An 18,504-nucleotide genomic window follows, 5' to 3' on the forward strand; every position below is an offset into this window, starting at 1 on the left:
GGCAATTGCGACACAAACGAAGACGACGGACTTCCCTTTCCTTGTCGACTGTATTCAACCTCGTAAATGTTGGACACAAGTACAGCGGATGGCGATCGTTGCAGAGAAAACACTGTCGAAACTCGGGCTGGCTGGCTGCGTGGCTGGCTGCTGTTCGGGGTGTCGACTTCTTCACCAAGATGGATGGTTGGAGTTCTGCTGCACTACCTTGAATGTTTTGCAGCACGGTGACCCTTCTGTGGATGAACGACGTCAAATCTTTGAAGGAAGGAGTTTCTTTAGTCGAAGCGAACTCTTCCCAGTCTCTTCTCGTCTTGGAATCGAGGTAACTACTCAGCATGCGGATCAGTAAGATGTCCCAGAATTGCACTTGTTCACCTAACTGTTGTAACACCTTCACATTTGCCTCGAACCGTTCTACCAGTGAATTTAAGTCTGACGCGCACTCCCGTTTGAGCGTGTTGAATTCGAATAACGAGTCTACATAGGTCTGTTTCAAACGCGACGTATTCTGATAGTGTTCAACCAATAATTTCCAAGCGACCGCGTAATTATTAGCACTAATTGGAATCGATTGTACAAGTTTTAGAGCATCACCAGATAATGACGACCGTAAATAGTAAAACTTCTGGATCAGCGAAAGTTCGACCGACGAATGCACTAACGACAAGTATAAATCGTGGAAGTTCAACCACGAATCTAGATCACCATTGAACACCGGGAGTTTATCGTCAGGTAGACGGATATGCGCGGATGACAGAGGGATGTGGCTTGATGTAGAAACTGTGATACACGAATTGTTAGATTTATTGTTGGCCAACAGGAAACCCTTTATCCGATAGTAGGTTGACTCGGTTTCCGTTCGCAGCTTCAGTTGCTCGTCCAGATTGGCCTCGTCCAACGTCTCAAGTTCCATTTGAACCGCGTTCATGTCATCCCAGAGTTTGACGAGGCTCTCAAGTCGTACGGGAACCTCAAAGGCGTCGTTTTCCTCATTGTAATCGACCACGAATTGCTTGATGGAGTTGAATGACGTCAGCAGGCTTCTTTGACGCAGCTTCAGCGTCTTAATGCGGCGCTCGGTGGCCATTGCAGCAGGATAACTCGTCGACCAATCAAACGAAATGGCGGAATCTGAAAGGCAGAAGACCGCGCAGCACAAGAAGGGCAAATAAAAGAATTGGAAAGCCAATTACCTTGTAAAGGCTTTAAAATGCCTTGAAAGTTAGCCGTAGCAAGGCTAGAAATGCATCCACGAACAAGCAGTTGGCTCTTTCCTCTTCAAAGCGTAGATTCTATAACGGCAGGCGTAGTTGAATCCCCAAAACAGTTGTATCTGTCCAAAAGATGGCCCAGTATGCGATGGCGTACAACAAAACTTCAGGCAGCAGTAGTAGCAATGGCGCTCACAGTGAGCGGCAACGATGGCGACGAAACAAAGCTTCCAACCAGAGACTAGAATGGCGACGAAACGACGCACTATCACAAAGTAAAATGCTGGGCAACGGTTCAACGTTGCATCCGGTTCGAAGGACCATATGTCGAATTGCACAGGGAGAGCAGCAGAATTTGTTCACTTCACTGGTTAGGAATTCAGTCACTTTGTTGGAGCCGCGTACAGTTCTGGATTAGCGATTTATTTCAGGTCTTTGATCACAGGTAAGTAATTTTATTACAGGTGTGTATTTCTTCCTTACGGATAAAGATTCTTCTCTACAGGTACGTGTTTCTTCTTCACAGGTGAGTATGTTTATTATTCAAGTTCGAGAGTCTTCTGATGGCACTATTTCCACTTCACAGGTAAGTACTCTTCAGTTTCCTTTTAGATTTCTCGGCGGATAGAATAACATCGGTGGTAGGTAAGTAACTATATTGTCTTCTCTTTACTAACTGGGTATATTCTCTAATTACTTAATTTACACAATTTAACGTAATGAAATTTGGTAGCACTTTGTAATTGTTCAGTAAACACTGCGGAGTGGTTGACGTTTCACTGCTGCTGCTAGATGCTTAGAAAAAGAGACTGATGCACTGCTGTGGCGACGCTTTTATAGTGTAGAGAACCCGGAAATTGCAGATGAGCGAAACGGCGATATGTATAGCTTGAACCGGTCCTCTCGAACATTCTTCCAGCAGTTGTGGATTAAATGCAGGGCTGTTTATCATATATATTTGATGCGCGTAGTTAAATATTCGTTGTACACGAACATATATTCTTCTATGAAATTAGAAGAAAACGGCCTTTCAGTATCCGGAAAAGAAATTTTTCATTCAGAAAGGCCTTTCTTTTGATAAAATTGATGGTTGGGGTGGTTCTAATTTTCGCAATAATTGTAAAACTAATTTTTAATAATTTTAATAATTAACTAATTTATTTTAAATAGGTTTTTCGTTAGTTTTGTTATGCCTAGTAGGGTGGTTCTCATTTTAATCAAAACCGTGATACACTGAAGTCTATTTTGCGCGGATTTTCAGCACGACTACCTAACCGGCGCTACTACAAAATGTAAACAAACCGAGTGAGAGTTATTTTCTGCTCGACTAGCATAGCGAAAAGAACCCTCACTCGGTTTGTTTATATTTTGCAGTTAAGCCTTTTTGAAAAACTGGTATCGAGGTTTTCTGTTTCAAAAGAGCCGATTTGATATCGCGTTGAGCAATCCAGTCGAGCAGGCGTGTCAAGCCGTCGAATCAAGCAGTCGAGTCAAGCAAATGAGGCGTGCAGTCGAGTCGACCAGTTGAATCAAGCTGTTCATTCAAGTAGTCCAATCGAGCAGTTAAATCGAGTAGTCTAGTCAAGAAGTTGAATTGAGCAGTCGAGTCGAGCAATTGAGTCGAGTAGCCGATTCGAATAGTCGAATCGAGCAGTTGAATCGAGGTTCAGTCGAACAGTTGAGTCCAGTAGTCCAGTCGAGCAGTTGAGTCGAGTAGTCCAGTCGAGCAGTTGAATCAAGCTGTCCAATCGAGCAGTCGAACCGAACAGTCCAACCAAGCGGTTAATCGACCAGTTCAGTCCAGCAGTTGAATCAAGCTGACCAGTCGTGCAGTTAAGTCGAGTAGTCCAGTCGAGAAGTTTAATCGAGTAGCCTAGTTGAGAAGTTAAATCGAGCAGTTTAGTCGAGCAGTATTATTGGAGAGTCCAGTCAAGCAGTTCAATCGACCAGTTCAGCCGAGCAGTCAAGTCGATCAGTCCAATCGAGCAGTGGAATTCAACAGTCCAGTTGAGCAGTTCTGTCGAGCAATCAAATCGAGCAGTCTAGTCGACCAATCCAGCCTAGCAGCCTAGTCGACCAGATGAGCAATCGAGCAGTCCAGCAGTCGACCAGTAAGGTGACTGAGAATAGAGCCCATGCTACGAAAGCATGACGTCCTGTCATGTTTTGCGTAGTTTTGCGATCATTGTGTTTACAACATTACAACCACCCTACCTGTCAATTATTACCAAAAAACGGCCTATCATAATGCAAAATTACTTTCCTGGATAATAAAAAGCTACCTCATATAATTTCACTTAAAAATAAAATATTCACTTGAATTTCCATTTGGCCTGTGAATGTGCTATATTTCTGACATTTATCTTACGCACACTTTGCTGTACATACGTAGGTACACAATTTGTTCGCAGCAGTTGCATCAGAAAAATATGGCGTCATGTTGCGAAATCGGTTCAAAAGCGAAATTCTTCTCTACAGCTCTATCTAGCAGGTTAGATAGAGCGTAGAGCTCTACCAAACGCTATGTTGACGTAGTGTTTGGTTGAACTCTACGCTCTACAGTTTCCCCAGTGGACACACCCCGTAGAGTGCGTGGTAGAGCTCTACATAGTATTTCTCTACGGCTTCTCTAGGTAGACTGGTAAAGTGGTAGAGATGCCTTATAGTGTATACACAGCTGGTAGAGTCTCTACGCTCTACGCTTTTTACCCTACCAAAATAACTTTATAGTGGACACTTGGCTTAAAGGTTGAAATAGTAATGAATTATGGTATTATATATGATTATGCGTAACTTTACATATTTCAATAAAATCTTAATTTAACTAGCCTCAATTAAAGGCCTCAATTTAAAAGGACCATTGAATACGCAAAAATTTCTGTTTTATTTGTATGAGAGTCCTCATTCTCCTACCACAGGGGTGAGGGGTTTCAAACCATCACAAAATAAATTCATGCCTCCAAAAACCCGCACATGCCAAATTTTGGTTCCATTTACTTAATTAGTTCTTAAGTTATGTGGAAATTAGTTTCATTTGTATAGGAGCCCCATCTTTTAAAAGACGGATGGGTCTCAGTAAACCATAGAAAAAATTTCAGCCTTTTAAAATCCCAACGCGAAATTTGGTTCCATTTGCTTGATTAGTTCTAGAGTTATGAGGAAATTTGTATTTTGTTTGTATGGGAGCCCCCGTCTTAGAAGGGGAAGGGGTCTCAGTACACCATAGAAAAAATTCTTACCTCCAAAAACCCCACATGCCAAATTTGGTTCAATTTGCTTGATTAGTTCTCAAGTTATGAGAAAATTTGTATTTCATTTATATAGGAGCCCCTCTCTTACGCCCTCCATAAAATTGCTCTCTTACCCCCCCCCCCCCATAAAATTGCTGGTAGGGTAATTGATCTTGAATGGACCTATTTATCGCTTTTTAACACCACCACTCGCACTCCTGCTCAATTTACTCGTCATTTATAAATAATATGTGGTGATGTAAAGGCTGGTAAATGGCTAGGTAATGCGTACCATCGGTGCCTTGTGCACTGGGCATAAAATAGACCCCACAGTGGTTCACAGCCTCTTACCTAGCAACTCCTACCCCAACCTCCTCGTGGTACCAGCCGGGATACGAGCAACCTCGGGTGGAGATCGGGTAACCAACCCCGGTGGAAACCAAGGTCGTATGCTGACAGGGGAGGAGGGCTCCTTCGAGCTACGTTGGCCCTCCGGCGATACTGTGGGGTTGGTTGCGGGCTTTGCAAGCCTGAACCACTAAAAAAACCAAAGCAATGGACTCCGTAAGTAATAATAATAACTCTAATCGGAACAATCGGCAAAGACCCAGGCGACGAAAACGGACTAACGATTGGAAATTAGGAACATGGAACTGTCGGTCTCTAAATTTCCTCGGAAGTACCCACGTGCTTTCTAAAGAAGTGAAGAGCCGCAAGTTCGACATCGTAGCGCTGCAGGAGGTATGCTGGAAAGGAACGATGGTACGTACGTATAGAGATGGTCATACCATCTACCAGAGCTGCGGCAATACACACGAGCTGGGCACAGCTTTTATAGTGATGGGCGAGATGCAGAAGCGGGTGATCGGGTGGTGGCCGATCAACCCCCGAATGTGCAGATTAAGAATCAAGGGCCGATTCTTCAATATAAGCATAATTAACGTGCACAGCCCTCACCTCGGAAGTACCGATGATGACAAAGACGAATTCTACGCGCAGTTGGAGCGTGAATACGACCGCTGCCCAAGACATGATGTCAAAATTATCATCGGGGATTGTAATGCTCAGGTTGGTCAGGAGGAGGAATTCAAACCGGTGATTGGACGGTTCAGCGCTCACCCGCAAACGAACGAAAACGGCCTAAGACTTGTCGACTTCGCCGCCTCCAAGAACATGGCCATACGTAGTACCTTCTTCCAGCATAACCTCTACCATCGGTACACCTGGAGATCACCCAACCAGACAGAATCACAAATCGACCACGTTCTGATAGATGGTCGGCACTTTTCAGACATTATCGACGTCAGAACCTATCCGGGCGCTAACATTGATTCGGATCACTACCTAGTGATGGTAAGGATACGTCAAAAACTATCTGTTGTGAACAACATACGATACCGCCGCCCGCCACGGTATAATCTAGCGCGATTGAAGCAACCAGAGGTCGCCGAAAACTACGCGTTATCTCTCGAAACCGTGCTGCCGGAAGAGGGAGAGCTGGATGAAGCCCCTCTTGAAGACTGTTGGAATGCCGTGGAAACAGCCATTAACAGCGTAGCGGAGAACGTCCTAGGCAGTGTGGCACCGAATCGACGTAACGAATGGTTTGACGAGGAATGCCAGCAGATATTGGATGAGAAGAACGCAGCGCGGGTACAAATGCTGCGCAGAGCCACCCGTCAGAATGTGGAGCGATACAAACAGAAGCGGAGGCAGCAAACCCGACTCTTCAAGGAAAAGAAGCGCCACCAAGAGGAGAAGGAGTGCGAAGAACTCGAACAGCTGTACCGCTTTCACGACACACGGAAGTTCTATCAGAAACTCAACGGATCTCGCAAAGGCTTCGTGCCGCGGGCCGAAATGTGCAGAGATAAAGATGGAGGTATCTTGACTGATGACCGTGCGGTGATCGAAAGGTGGAAACAACACTACGATGAACACCTGAATGGCGTGCAGGCGGAAGACCATGATAGCGGAGGAAGTGACCACATTGGTGCAGCAAGCGACGAAGATGTGCCACCCCCATCGATAAGGGAAGTTAAAGAAGCCATCCAGCGGCTGAAGAACAACAAAGCAGCGGGAAAGGATGGCATTGGAGCGGAACTTATTCAAATGGGCCCGGACAAGTTGGCCGGCTGTCTGCATCAATTGATTGTCAAGATTTGGGATACGGAACGACTACCGGAGGAGTGGAAAGACGGGGTTATCTGCCCTATCTACAAGAAAGGTGATAAGCTGGATTGTGAGAACTACCGAGCCATCACTATCCTGAATGCCGCCTACAAAGTGCTGTCCCAAGTCCTCTTTCATCTACTATCGCCAATAGCCAATAGATTTGTGGGAAGTTACCAGGCCGGCTTCATGGAGGGTCGGTCTACAACAGACCAAATCTTCACCCTGCGGCAGATCCTCCAGAAGTGCCGCGAATTCCGAGTCCCCACGCACCACCTGTTCATCGATTTCAAAGCCGCATATGATAGCGTAAACCGACAAGAGCTATGGAAAATTTTGGACGAAAACGGCTTTCCGGGTAAGCTTACTAGACTTATCATGGCTACAATGGATGGGATCCAGTGCTGTGTGAGAATCTCGGGTGGATTGTCGGACCCATTCGAATCTCGCAGGGGACTTCGACAAGGAGATGGTCTTTCCTGCCTGCTATTCAACATTGCGCTTGAAGGTGTTATAAGGCGAGCGGCGATCGAAATGCGGGGCACGATTTTCAATAAATCCAGTCAATTTATCTGCTTTGCTGACGACGTGGATGCTGTCGGCAGAACATTTGAGGCGGTGGAAGATCAGTACACCAGACTGAAACGCGAAGCAGAGAAGATTGGATTGCAGATAAATACGTCTAAAACGAAGTATATGCTGGCGGGCGGGACCGAGCGCGACAGGGCTCGCTTGGGCAGCACCGTGGTAATCGACGGGGATGAGTTCGAGGTAGTCGACGAGTTCGTATACCTTGGCTCGCTGGCAACAGAGGACAACAATACCAGCCGTGAGATTAAAAGACGTATTATCAGCGGAAGTCGGGCCTACTACGGACTCCACAAACACTTGCGGTCGAACAATCTGAGCCCCCGTACAAAGTGCACACTGTACAAAACGCTAATTAGACCGGTTGTCAGATGGAGAAATTATACTGCGCAGGCCTTGTCATAAGACGTTAGGCCAATTAAGTAAGTAAGTAAGTATGTGGTGATGTTACTATTTGTTGGAAAGTACCACCTTTTTTCTACATTATCAGTACTTTAAAAATGTATAATTGATGAAACTTTTATTAAATATATCGTTTTTTGCCAAAGCCTTTTTTTGATCTTGAATGGACCCAACATGATCTTGAATTGGACCTATTTTTGATTTTGAAATGGACCTAAATTAGGATTGTCATAGTTTCTTCCATGTAAATGAACAAAATAATAACAAAGAATTTTTTTTAATAGTACAACTATACTACTGCTATTTATTAATAGGATACAAGGTTGAACAGCTTTTACCTTTCTTATACTCTGTTAGAAAGGTATGAAAGTCGGTTGAAAAATTTGATACTAGGTTTTAATTTTAAATGATAGTCGATGAAGAACTGTACCAGATAGAAAATAGGAAGTTTCAAAAATGAATATTTTAGATCTCAGGGTCACTCAATTTCGGTGGACAAGGAGGTATTAATTTTGTCACAAGTCAGAGGGGAGAGGTGCTTAAAGAAAACTTTACATCCCCCAAGAAAAAATCAGAGGGGTTGTGTATAAGATACGACCACGGATGACGTAGTACAACGTTAGTCCGGTTGCATGATTTTGAATATTTTACTAAACTGATTTTTAATCTATCTGTCAATCGACCAAAAGGTGATGTGAAGTCAACCTGCTTACTTATCGGCGAAATATAAGGCCTTTGCAAAATATTTTTTTGTCACTCCCCCCCCTTTGGAAATCTGCTTTGGAAATGGCTTGAAAAATCGGGGGGCTAAAAAAAATTTAGAGGATATGAGTATAAAATCAATTGTCCGTGGGCTCTACAGCCTGAAAAACTCGAAAAATGAGTGTACTTAACACTTCTAGCACGAAACAGAAATGGAAATTCGAATTCGGAGTTTCCGAAAATCGTCCAAAAAAATTCTCTCGTTTTTGTCTTCTTTTCGTACATTTTTGCATGGAAAATAATAACGTATATATTAAAAGCAAGAAAAGATTTGGTTTTAACGCTTAAACTTTAAATAAAAATGCTTCAAACCCATGTTTTTTGCTCGATTAAAAAATTCACTTTGTCCCCCCCTTTAGTGGCCTTTAGATATTGATCCAAATTTTATATTTTTTTGCACCATATCATTATCCAGGCCTTTACCTAATTTCTAAATCCTCCATTGACGCACAGATGATTTTATTGCCAAACCGGATAGTTTTGTAGGACGGTTGGGCATCACAAAGTTTCACGAGGGTGAGGAAGTCGGCGTTCTTAACCATCAGAAGTGGCTGCTTCTTTTTACTCAGACGAGTCTGATTTTGTGACTACAGCATCCGGTTGAATTTTATTGGCCTTAGGGTTTTCGGTCAGCGCGCTAAAGGTGTTTTGAAACTTTGGTATATGCTTGATTAACGTGTTTAAACTATTTCTCATCTGAGTTTTGTCAAAACTTAAACTTACAGCAAAACTTTTTGCTGTATTTATATGTAAAATGCAGGACGTTATTTGTCCATGAAAAAAATTTTGATTCCAACCATTTTTACGATGTTGCCTGTACATCTAAGCAGGGATAACCACTTTAAATAGAGTTTGGAATATTTCGAAGTTCCAATATTACAGTTTCCTATACAATAAAGCTATATATAAATCTTCAGAATTGTATTCTCAAATAACTTGTTTCATTTTACTGTGCATTAGTTTTAATGATACACGAATTGTCCCGTTTAGCATAATTTGGGATTTTTTTTACATAGGGCGAACAAATTGGGAAAATTTTGCTCTACTTATATAGATTACTTATATAGATTATATAGATTACACTTTTGCTTCGTGCTAAAACAAATACGTAAAATCCAATTGAAAAATTTAAGTGTAACTGGTTTTATGCTAAATGCAAATGAAGCAAAAATAGCTCTTTTTTAAGGGGCATAGTACCTTTTACACCATATTTTTTGCCTAATTTCAAATAATTTTTTCTCGATAACGCGAAAGGCAAATTGAATCGGGTTTTTTGCATTCGAAACATTGCATTTTATACTAATATTTGCAATTTTGTTTTCATAAGGGAACCTCTTCCCCTTGCCCCTACGGCTCCTTGAAGATAGTCGTTCAAAAAAACCATGAATTGCGGTACCATGGATTGGCGCTGGGGGGCTTATCCGAATTGAAAAATTCCAAAACGACATGAAAGAACATTAAATTATCTCGTGTTTGATCCATCCTTTTTTAGAATTCGAACACATAACAAAATGGCGGACATTGAAACATAAAAGTATGGTTTTTAAGCGAAAAAATTGACTTTAAACATTTCTACAAAATTCAAAAATTACAATATCAAGAAAAGGATGGGTCAAACAATAGATAATTTTGTTGGCTTTCAAACAAAAAAAGAATCTTAAGAATTGCTTGAGCCGTTCTTGAGATATTTATGGTACCGACTTTCAAAACCTGGTTTCGAGAAAAACGACGTTGAAGTTTTTACTCGTTGTTTAATCGCTCCAGACATGCGCGGTACAAATAGCTGTAACTTTGTCAATATTTGGAATTCATGCAAACGACTTCAAACACATATGGTCAAAATGTTAATCTTTCGAAATAATCAATAAAAAAATTTAGGTTTTAAAAAATTGAAAAGGTACTATGCCCCCTTAACAGAAGGCAGTTAGTATCCCTCTTATCTTTTGATCCATCTTATCTTTTAATCAATGATGGTTAAAATTTTTGTACAATACTGAGAATAAATTAAGTTTATATTGTTTTAAGCATAAAATGACATATGTTAGCTAACTAATTAGGAAGACTTTTTAGTTTCAAAACTAGAGGCTACAATGTACAAACACTATGAAGCAACTACGAAAAAGAATGAGTGATAGTTAGTTTTATCAATATAAGTAAGTTTTTAGGCTATCAATCAAGCCTACTTTCAATATCTCGTGCTTATAGATTAATTATAAACGGAGATACTATAGTGACAACAAGCAGTTTTATGGAATATACAACGGCGTGTTCGTTAGTGGTAGGCAATGATAGCTACCGCCAGTGATGTCTCGGAGCGCAAAACTAGGTCCATTCTAAAATCAATACTAGGTCCATTAAAGATCAAAAAAGGGGGTTAACATTTTTAAGGAATTTGAAGATTTTACATATTTTAGCATCATTTTAAGAGTATTGTTTTATTTCAAACCAGAAGGGTTCCGGGTAGTAACAGTTTGAAAATACTCTATGGTGACTGCCAAAACGCTGAAAAACAGCTACTTTTAAATAAGCGGCAATAAAGTGGTTTTGGCTATAATTTTAATTTAATTTTGGTATATTTACGTTCAGAAATGATTAAAGATAAACATAAAAGCTAAATACAGTACAAAGACTTGATAATTATATACTAAAATTCTTATTTAAAAATAGGTCCATTCAAGATCAGAATTCGACTAGGTCCATTTCAAAATCATTTACCCTAATTTTATCTATCCAACGATATATAAATTGTTCAGTTTCGTTCAGTAGTTTAGTAGTAATTAGCATTTGGAATCTTTCATTCAAACGCTATACTTCTGTTTTCGTTTTCACAAAGTGCTACCCAGTCCCAATATAGTAAACATAGACGTAGTCCTACGTCAAAAATTGAGCCCCTTCCAAAAGTTAGTCTCGATAAATTTTGGAAATTCTGAGAAGCTCATTTTTTGTGTGTTCAATTGCAAAACAATTCATAGGGATAGACTGCCATATTGTTTCAAATATTAACTCTTATTACTATGTGATGCCATGCAGTAATTTTAATGTAATATGTATTTTGTTGTTGAAAATCACTTGAAAATTATTGCAAAACATAGTTAATATAAAAAGTAGAATCTACTGAATCTACTATAAATGTCCAGTTTAATCATGCTGTATAGCAGCATCAGGTTTAGCGCATAAGGTGTCTCCATTAGTCGTGGTGGTTATTGTTGGATCAAAATCTAATCACATCATCTCGTTGGTAGCATCCTATTAAAACATCAATTACTTCCTGTAGGACAGCCATGGTACAACCTCCAGTTACTTGGCAGTTCGATGGCGTTGGATCTGATCACCTCTATCCGTCAATCAACATCCTGGGCTCTACGAAGAAGAAGTTTCAACTACCATCGCACTCAAATCATCCTCGAGAATTCCACTCTTCACTCTTCTGACTGTGAAGAATTTTTTAGGCGCCGTAATTTACCTGACGGGTAAGTTGTTCAGATTTTTCAAAAATTATGTCAGTACATCCAGTTCATCCCGAGGAAATCATCAAACGAATCGCAATACCACTCATGACGTCATGCACAACGTGCCGATGAAGGAAGAAAGCCAATGTGTCATCTGATGCATCCGCATGCAGCGCATACAACAACTATTGTCATCTTTTATCCGAAATCGTCGACGATGATTCATCGTAAATTCTAAACTATCCGAAAGCAACCAGAGTTCATCGCATCTTTACTATCCGAAAGTACCAGAGTCAGCAGCTGAAATGCATCCGCATCGCATCTTACGAGGGAGAAGAGAAGGCCTATCGAAAGCAGAGCTGCCATAAATACAGATATTTGTGCATGCATAAATTTGGGACCCTACCGTTTTCTCCGGAGTATTTAATTTTCTCGATCTAATCTTTTAAATAACATAAATAGTTTATGGACTACTTTAAAATTCAGGAACATTAGTAGAGCCAGAAATCACAGCAACTGAAATAATTGATGGGTCCCAAATTTATGCATGCACAAATATCTGTATTTGTGGCAGCTCTGATCGAAAGGGTTCGGTGGCACCAGGCGCAACCGAAGCAGTTCCAGGGAATAAACATACAACATCATTCAAAATCTATATCTAAAATGAAATAACCATAGAAGCTAAGAAAACTTTACAATATGTCCCTAAAGCTGGCAGTACAAAGTTAGCAGAACATTAGTAGCACCATTCAGTTAATTGATGCTCAATTAATGCTAATTAATGCTCCTAATGACGAATTTAATGCTCCATTGTTTCATAGGAAAAAACAATGCACTGCTAGCTTTAGATAAAGTTAGCAGGACAAAGTTCGGAAATGGCACTTCCGGTGCAGATAGAGCTACCCAAGTACGACCATTATTTGATGCTCATTTAATGCTCCAGGAAAAACATAACTTCGGTAACTTTGGACGTCATTTCCATGAAAAATTGAGCGAAAAAGAAAATGTACTGCTAGCTTTAGATAAAGTTAGCAGGACAAAGTTCGGAAATGGCACTTCCGGTGCAGATAGAGCTATCCAAGTACGACCATCATTTGATGCTCATTTAATGCTCCAGGAAAAACATAACTTTGGTAACTTTGGACGTCATTTTCCATGAAAAATTGAGCGACGAAGAAAATGTATTGCTAGCTTTAGATAAAGTCGTCACAATCGTTCTACCGGGTGGCAACACCAATGAGGTATAGAGAGGCATGGAAAAAGAAGGCATCACATATATACTGCCGAAACTCAGCTTTCAAAATAGCGTATTTCCGAAGACTCCAGAACTCGTATTTCGTTACGTGGCCACACCGCAGCACTCGAGTGTTGAGTATAAAACCGTATGAATGTAAAAGCCCTATTATGGAGCTTGCTAATTTGCGGTAGTGTTAGTGGTTTCGTTTACCCGCAGTTTGAAAAACCTTATAACAGCGTCATGCAAAATCCAACAGCAGTAGCAACAAATCGCATGTACAGTTATCCCCCCAATAAGGACGCTAATAGGGACCGCGTTAACCCAGCGTTCCTCCCAGCGTTGCAAAAACGCAACGCACATTCATTCGATTCTAGAGAAGGCTCTGATTAAGATATCAACTTGGACCCTGAGAAACAAAGAAAGATTGGAAAAAATCTAATCGACCTGCTTTTGCTCAAAGGTCAGATGTTACATGTAACATAATTACAGCTGTGACAAAACAACAGGTTTTGCTATTTTTCAAACAGTTAAGGAAAAATGCTCATATAACTCGATTTTACCTCTATTTACGACTGACCTATTAATCAGTGTTAGTAAGAATCGGTTGCTTGCCAAAAACACTTTGTTTCATAATTTTGAATACTTTTGTAATTTTAAGAAAGGTGCTAAGCCTTGCGCTAGGAAGAAACGATATTCAAAATTTGCAATGGAAACGTTTGTTTTCGTTCGTTCGCTGCAGATGTTTCATTTGAAGTCGTTGCTTTTTAGTAAACAAATAAATGTAAATCTTATCTTTTGCTTGTTCAAAATATCCCGGAAACATTATAAAAATCCCTAGTTTGATTTAACGGTAAAAATATGAAGTATTTATATGCATAATAATGAAGGTATGCAAAAACGATATCCCCTTAACGCCCAGCGTTGCGTTTTCGCAACGTAGCGTTGCGGAACACAGGGTCAAAATTAAAAATACATGTCAGCGGCTATTTCTTAGTTGACCTGAAAGAGAATTTTCCTGAAAGTTTCAATTTTCTATCTCTGCTGGGAAAAGTGTGGGGCTTAATGGGTAAATAGAGTCTACGTAGCATATGGGAATAGACTTAATTGGTTCCAACATGGAATAACTCGTGATCTTGACCGTATAGAACGTAGGTATCTTCGACTAAGTTGTTCAGCAGATCGAGGGCTTTTCGTTGGATTGAAGTATTTCGGAATTGCCTGACTACGTGGCGCTAGCGTATATGTAATATTTTTGTATAGGCTGTATCTTGCGCTGCTTACTATCTAGAAAGTTGTGGTCCTCGGGAAGGTTGCTCAAATGACTACCACTTTCAATATGGCATGAAAAACAGCGCGGAACTGACTCACTAGGTGGCGCTAGTGTATATGTAATATGCTTAGACAAGCTGTATCTTGCGCAACTGATTACCTAGAAACTTGTGGTCTTCGGGAAGGTTACTTAAATAACTGCTACCTTCAAGATGGTATGGAAAATAATGCAGAACTGACTCAACGGACGGCGCAAGTGTATTTGTGATTTTTTGTGTTTGCCATAACTCATGATTTTGGTAATGTATAAGAAGTTGCTTTATTCGGGAAGGTAGTTTAAGTGACAGCGGTTATTTTTTTAACCAGCTTTAATTTTAACCAGCTTGGGTCGTTCGTGACTTCTGTGGGGTTGGGATTTGAACCCGGGTCCTCGGCGTGAAAGCATGAATGCTAACCACTACGCCGGGACTGACCACTAACACAGTGGTTATTTAGCTAGTTGGAAAATTAGCTAATATTTTGCTGGTTATTTAACACAATGCTGGTAGCAGGACAAACAAACTGCAAAATACAACGTTGGCAGTCGATGAAATTCCTTATAATTTTTTAACTGCTCGCATTTAACTTGCAACGGACATGAAATTATACTGCAACACCAGAAAGCTGAATTACTAAAAGTAACATTACGTATGCCGTTGACTTCACATTAGGCCATTACAAATATTTTTTAAAGTTTTTGTTCTTCCGTTCTTTGTTCAGTAGTCTAGACTGAAGAGGGGGGGGGGGGGCGAAAAAAACAAATAGATTGTTTTAATCACGCAAAAAAAAATCAAGACTTTTAGGAATTTTTGCTTAAAGTTTAATCGTGAAACCCGAATTTATTCTTGCTTTTGATGTATACGTTGTTATTTTCTATGCAAAAAGCTTCCAAAATAAAGTCAAAATCTGAAAAAAACATTTTTTGCCGGTTTTCGGAAACTACGTTATTTGTACTTCCATTTTTGTTTCGTGCTAGAAGCGTTAACACTCCGTACACTCTTTTTTCGAGTTCTTTAGGCTGTAAAACCCACAGATAATTGATATTATTCAAAAAAATTTTACTCAATTTTAATATTTTTTTTTGCCCCCCGATTTTTAGATCCAATTTTGAAGGGCGGGGAGACAAAAACTTTGAAAATAATTTGCAATGGCCTTATTAATGCTGTGTGACATAAATGCCTACGAAGTGGTTGCAAGTTCCGATTAAAAAAATACAAGGGTCCATGCCTAGTGGCACGGGCGCAGGCTTGAAGTAGGACTACAAATGTAGAGCAATTCGTCTCCCAATGCCAAAGCCGGTGATTTTTGTACGAATTTCATATAATAGATTCCCCTGTTGCGCAGTAACGGAAGGTTTACTCGCTCTGTTGTATTTTGTACAACGCCTGTGAACCGTTCATTTTATCTCGGGAATCCAGCAATAAATAAAATTACTGTTCTCAGTAAAGTTGATCCGCAGACAAAGATCTTTCAAATGGTGGAAAAAGTTCCATAAGTTTTTCACCAAGTGGCATTAGTATTCGAGTGAATTCTGTTACGTTATAGCATGCCTATAAATCAGAGTTGGCGCGAGTAACGAAAGGTAAAGGATTGTGTTCTTACATATTCTCAAATTTCTGTCTCGTGGTGTCCATTGTCTACTTTCGTTCATCAGATAGGTTATTGGTGTGTGGATTAATGGTGAGAATACTGTTTATCGAACAAACGCTACTGGCAGGATCTGTAATCAAGATAAACTTTTATGTTTATGATGCTATGAGTCGCAAGCTAGCTGCTTGCCGATGTGTCTCCAACGAAAGCCGCTGAGCGACTGATGACGCGCACCGAGGCAAAGGCAAACAATGTTTCAAATACACTCGAAAATCGACTTGAAAACTGGCTGTCTGATGTGTCGCAAGCTAGCTGCTTGCCGATGTGTTTCCAACAAAGGAAGATTAACCCATAGCTCATCTCGTATATATTTCTGTCATCCGTGCTAGGGAAGCACTGACGTGGGAAGGCAAAAAAATGCAAATAATGAAATATTAAATATTCGACTCATATTTTTTCAATTATTAAACGTCTGTTAGGGAAACATGTAATCTGCTGTGTTGTATTGGATTTTTTGAAAAATTTCCAATCGATTGATACTAATATCTCTAGAATCTATTGACGGATGACAGAGTTATAGGCGTACAAACTATAACCACTTTTCGTTACATGTTCGCTTTTCGTTTTTCTAAAGTGCACCCCAAGATAGAAATCAAAGAAGTAGTCCTACTTCATAAAAATAGTGATAAAAATGCAAACATAATTGTTCATGAAACATTAAGAATGTTTGAAAAGTAGCTGGAAATGCTGACTTGTAGCTGTTAACGTGACTGAGACTAATTGAATAAGTGAGTTGGTGGGATTTGTCTGGCCATTTAGGAAGTAGCATTAATAGTTGGTAGATTAGCACGATAGATATTTTTGCAGGCAGTAAATAAATACAACATATACGCGTCGCGAGTGAGTTCTGCGCTCTTTTCCATACCACCTAGAAGGTGTCAGTCATTTGAGTAACCTTCCCGAAGACCGCAACTTACTAGATAGTCAGCATCGCAAGATACAGCCTGTACAAAAATATTACATATACGCCAGCGCCACGTAGTGACGCAATTCCGAAATACTTCAATCCAACGAAAAGCCCTCGATCTGCTGAACAACTTAGTCGAAGACACCAACGTTCTATACGGTCAAGATCACGAGTTATTCCATGTTGGAACCAATTAAGTCCATTCCCATATACTACGTAGACTCCATTAACACGGTTTCGATTAACGCGGTCCCTATTAGCGTCATTATTGGGGGGATTACTGTACATGCGATTTGTTGCTGCTGCTGTTGGTTTTTGCATAACGCTGTTGTAGGGTTTTTCAAACTGGGGGAAAACAAAACTACTAACACTACCGCAAATTAGCAAGCTCCATAATAGGGTTTTTCCATTCATACGGTTTTATACTCAACACTCGAGCGCTGCGGTGTGGCCATGTAACGAAATACGAGTTCTGGAGTCTTTGAAAATACGCTATTTTGAAAACTGAACTTTGGCAGTATGTACGTGATGCCTTCTTTTCCACACCTCTCTATACCTCATTGGTGTTGCAACCCGGTAGAACGATTATGACGACTTTTATCTGAAGCTAGCAGTACATTTTCTTCGTCGCTCAATTTTTCATGGAAAATGACGTCCAAAGTTACCAAAGTTATGTTTTTCCTGGAGCATTAAATGAGCATCAAATGATGGTCGTACTTGGGTAGCTCTATCTGCACCGGAAGTGCCATTTCCGAACTTTGTCCTGCTAACTTTATCTAAAGCTAGCAGTACATTTTCTTTTTCGCTCAATTTTTCATGGAAAATGACGTCCAAAGTTACCAAAGTTATGTTTTTCCTGGAGCATTAAATGAGCATCAAATGATGGTCGTACTTGGGTAGCTCTATCTGCACCGGAAGTGCCATTTCCGAACTTTGTCCTGCTAACTGTATCTAAAGCTAGCAGTACATATTCTTTTTCGCTCAATTTTTCATGGAAAATGACGTCCAAAGTTACCAAAGTTATGTTTTTCCTGGAGCATTAAATGAGCATTAAATGATGGTCGTACTTGGGTAGCTCTATCTGCATCGGAAGTGCCATTTCTGAACTTTGTCCTGCTAACTTTATCTAAAGCTAGCAGTACATTATTTTTTCCTATGAAACAATGGAGCATTAAATTCGTCGTTAGGAGCATTAATTAGCATTAATTGAGCATCAAATAACTGAATGGTGCTACTAATGTTCTGCTAACTTTGTACTGCCAGCTTTAGGGACATTTTACAATCACTATCTGATAAAATTATGCTCAATATATGGTAGGTAGGAGAATTAATTTGAAACCCGGCTGGTTTCAAGGCGGCCGGCATGTTCACGATCATATTGCCAGCACTGACGAGATCCACAAAAATTAATCTCTTGCTACAATCTGTTATTATCATACTACCACGCTTATCAGCGACAGTACCGTCTTCTAACGCTATCGAAGTTCTAAGTTCCCGTATAATCAGAAACAATCTGTCAGGAAAACTTTTACAAACCAACCAACATAGCGAATTTCTGTGAATATTTAATAGATAGCTAAATTCT

At 40.2% G+C, this 18,504-nt stretch overlaps 1 protein-coding gene across 3 annotated transcripts in view; it reads right to left on the minus strand.

The window, feature by feature from the left end:
* LOC128734148 (muscle calcium channel subunit alpha-1) overlaps nucleotides 1–18,504 on the minus strand; it is a 1,300,390-nt gene that overhangs the window by 73,020 nt on the left and 1,208,866 nt on the right. The gene's annotated exons all lie outside the window — the stretch shown is intronic.

This window comes from Sabethes cyaneus, chromosome 2 (assembly GCF_943734655.1).
Source record: "Sabethes cyaneus chromosome 2, idSabCyanKW18_F2, whole genome shotgun sequence".
NCBI lineage: Eukaryota > Metazoa > Arthropoda > Insecta > Diptera > Culicidae > Sabethes > Sabethes cyaneus.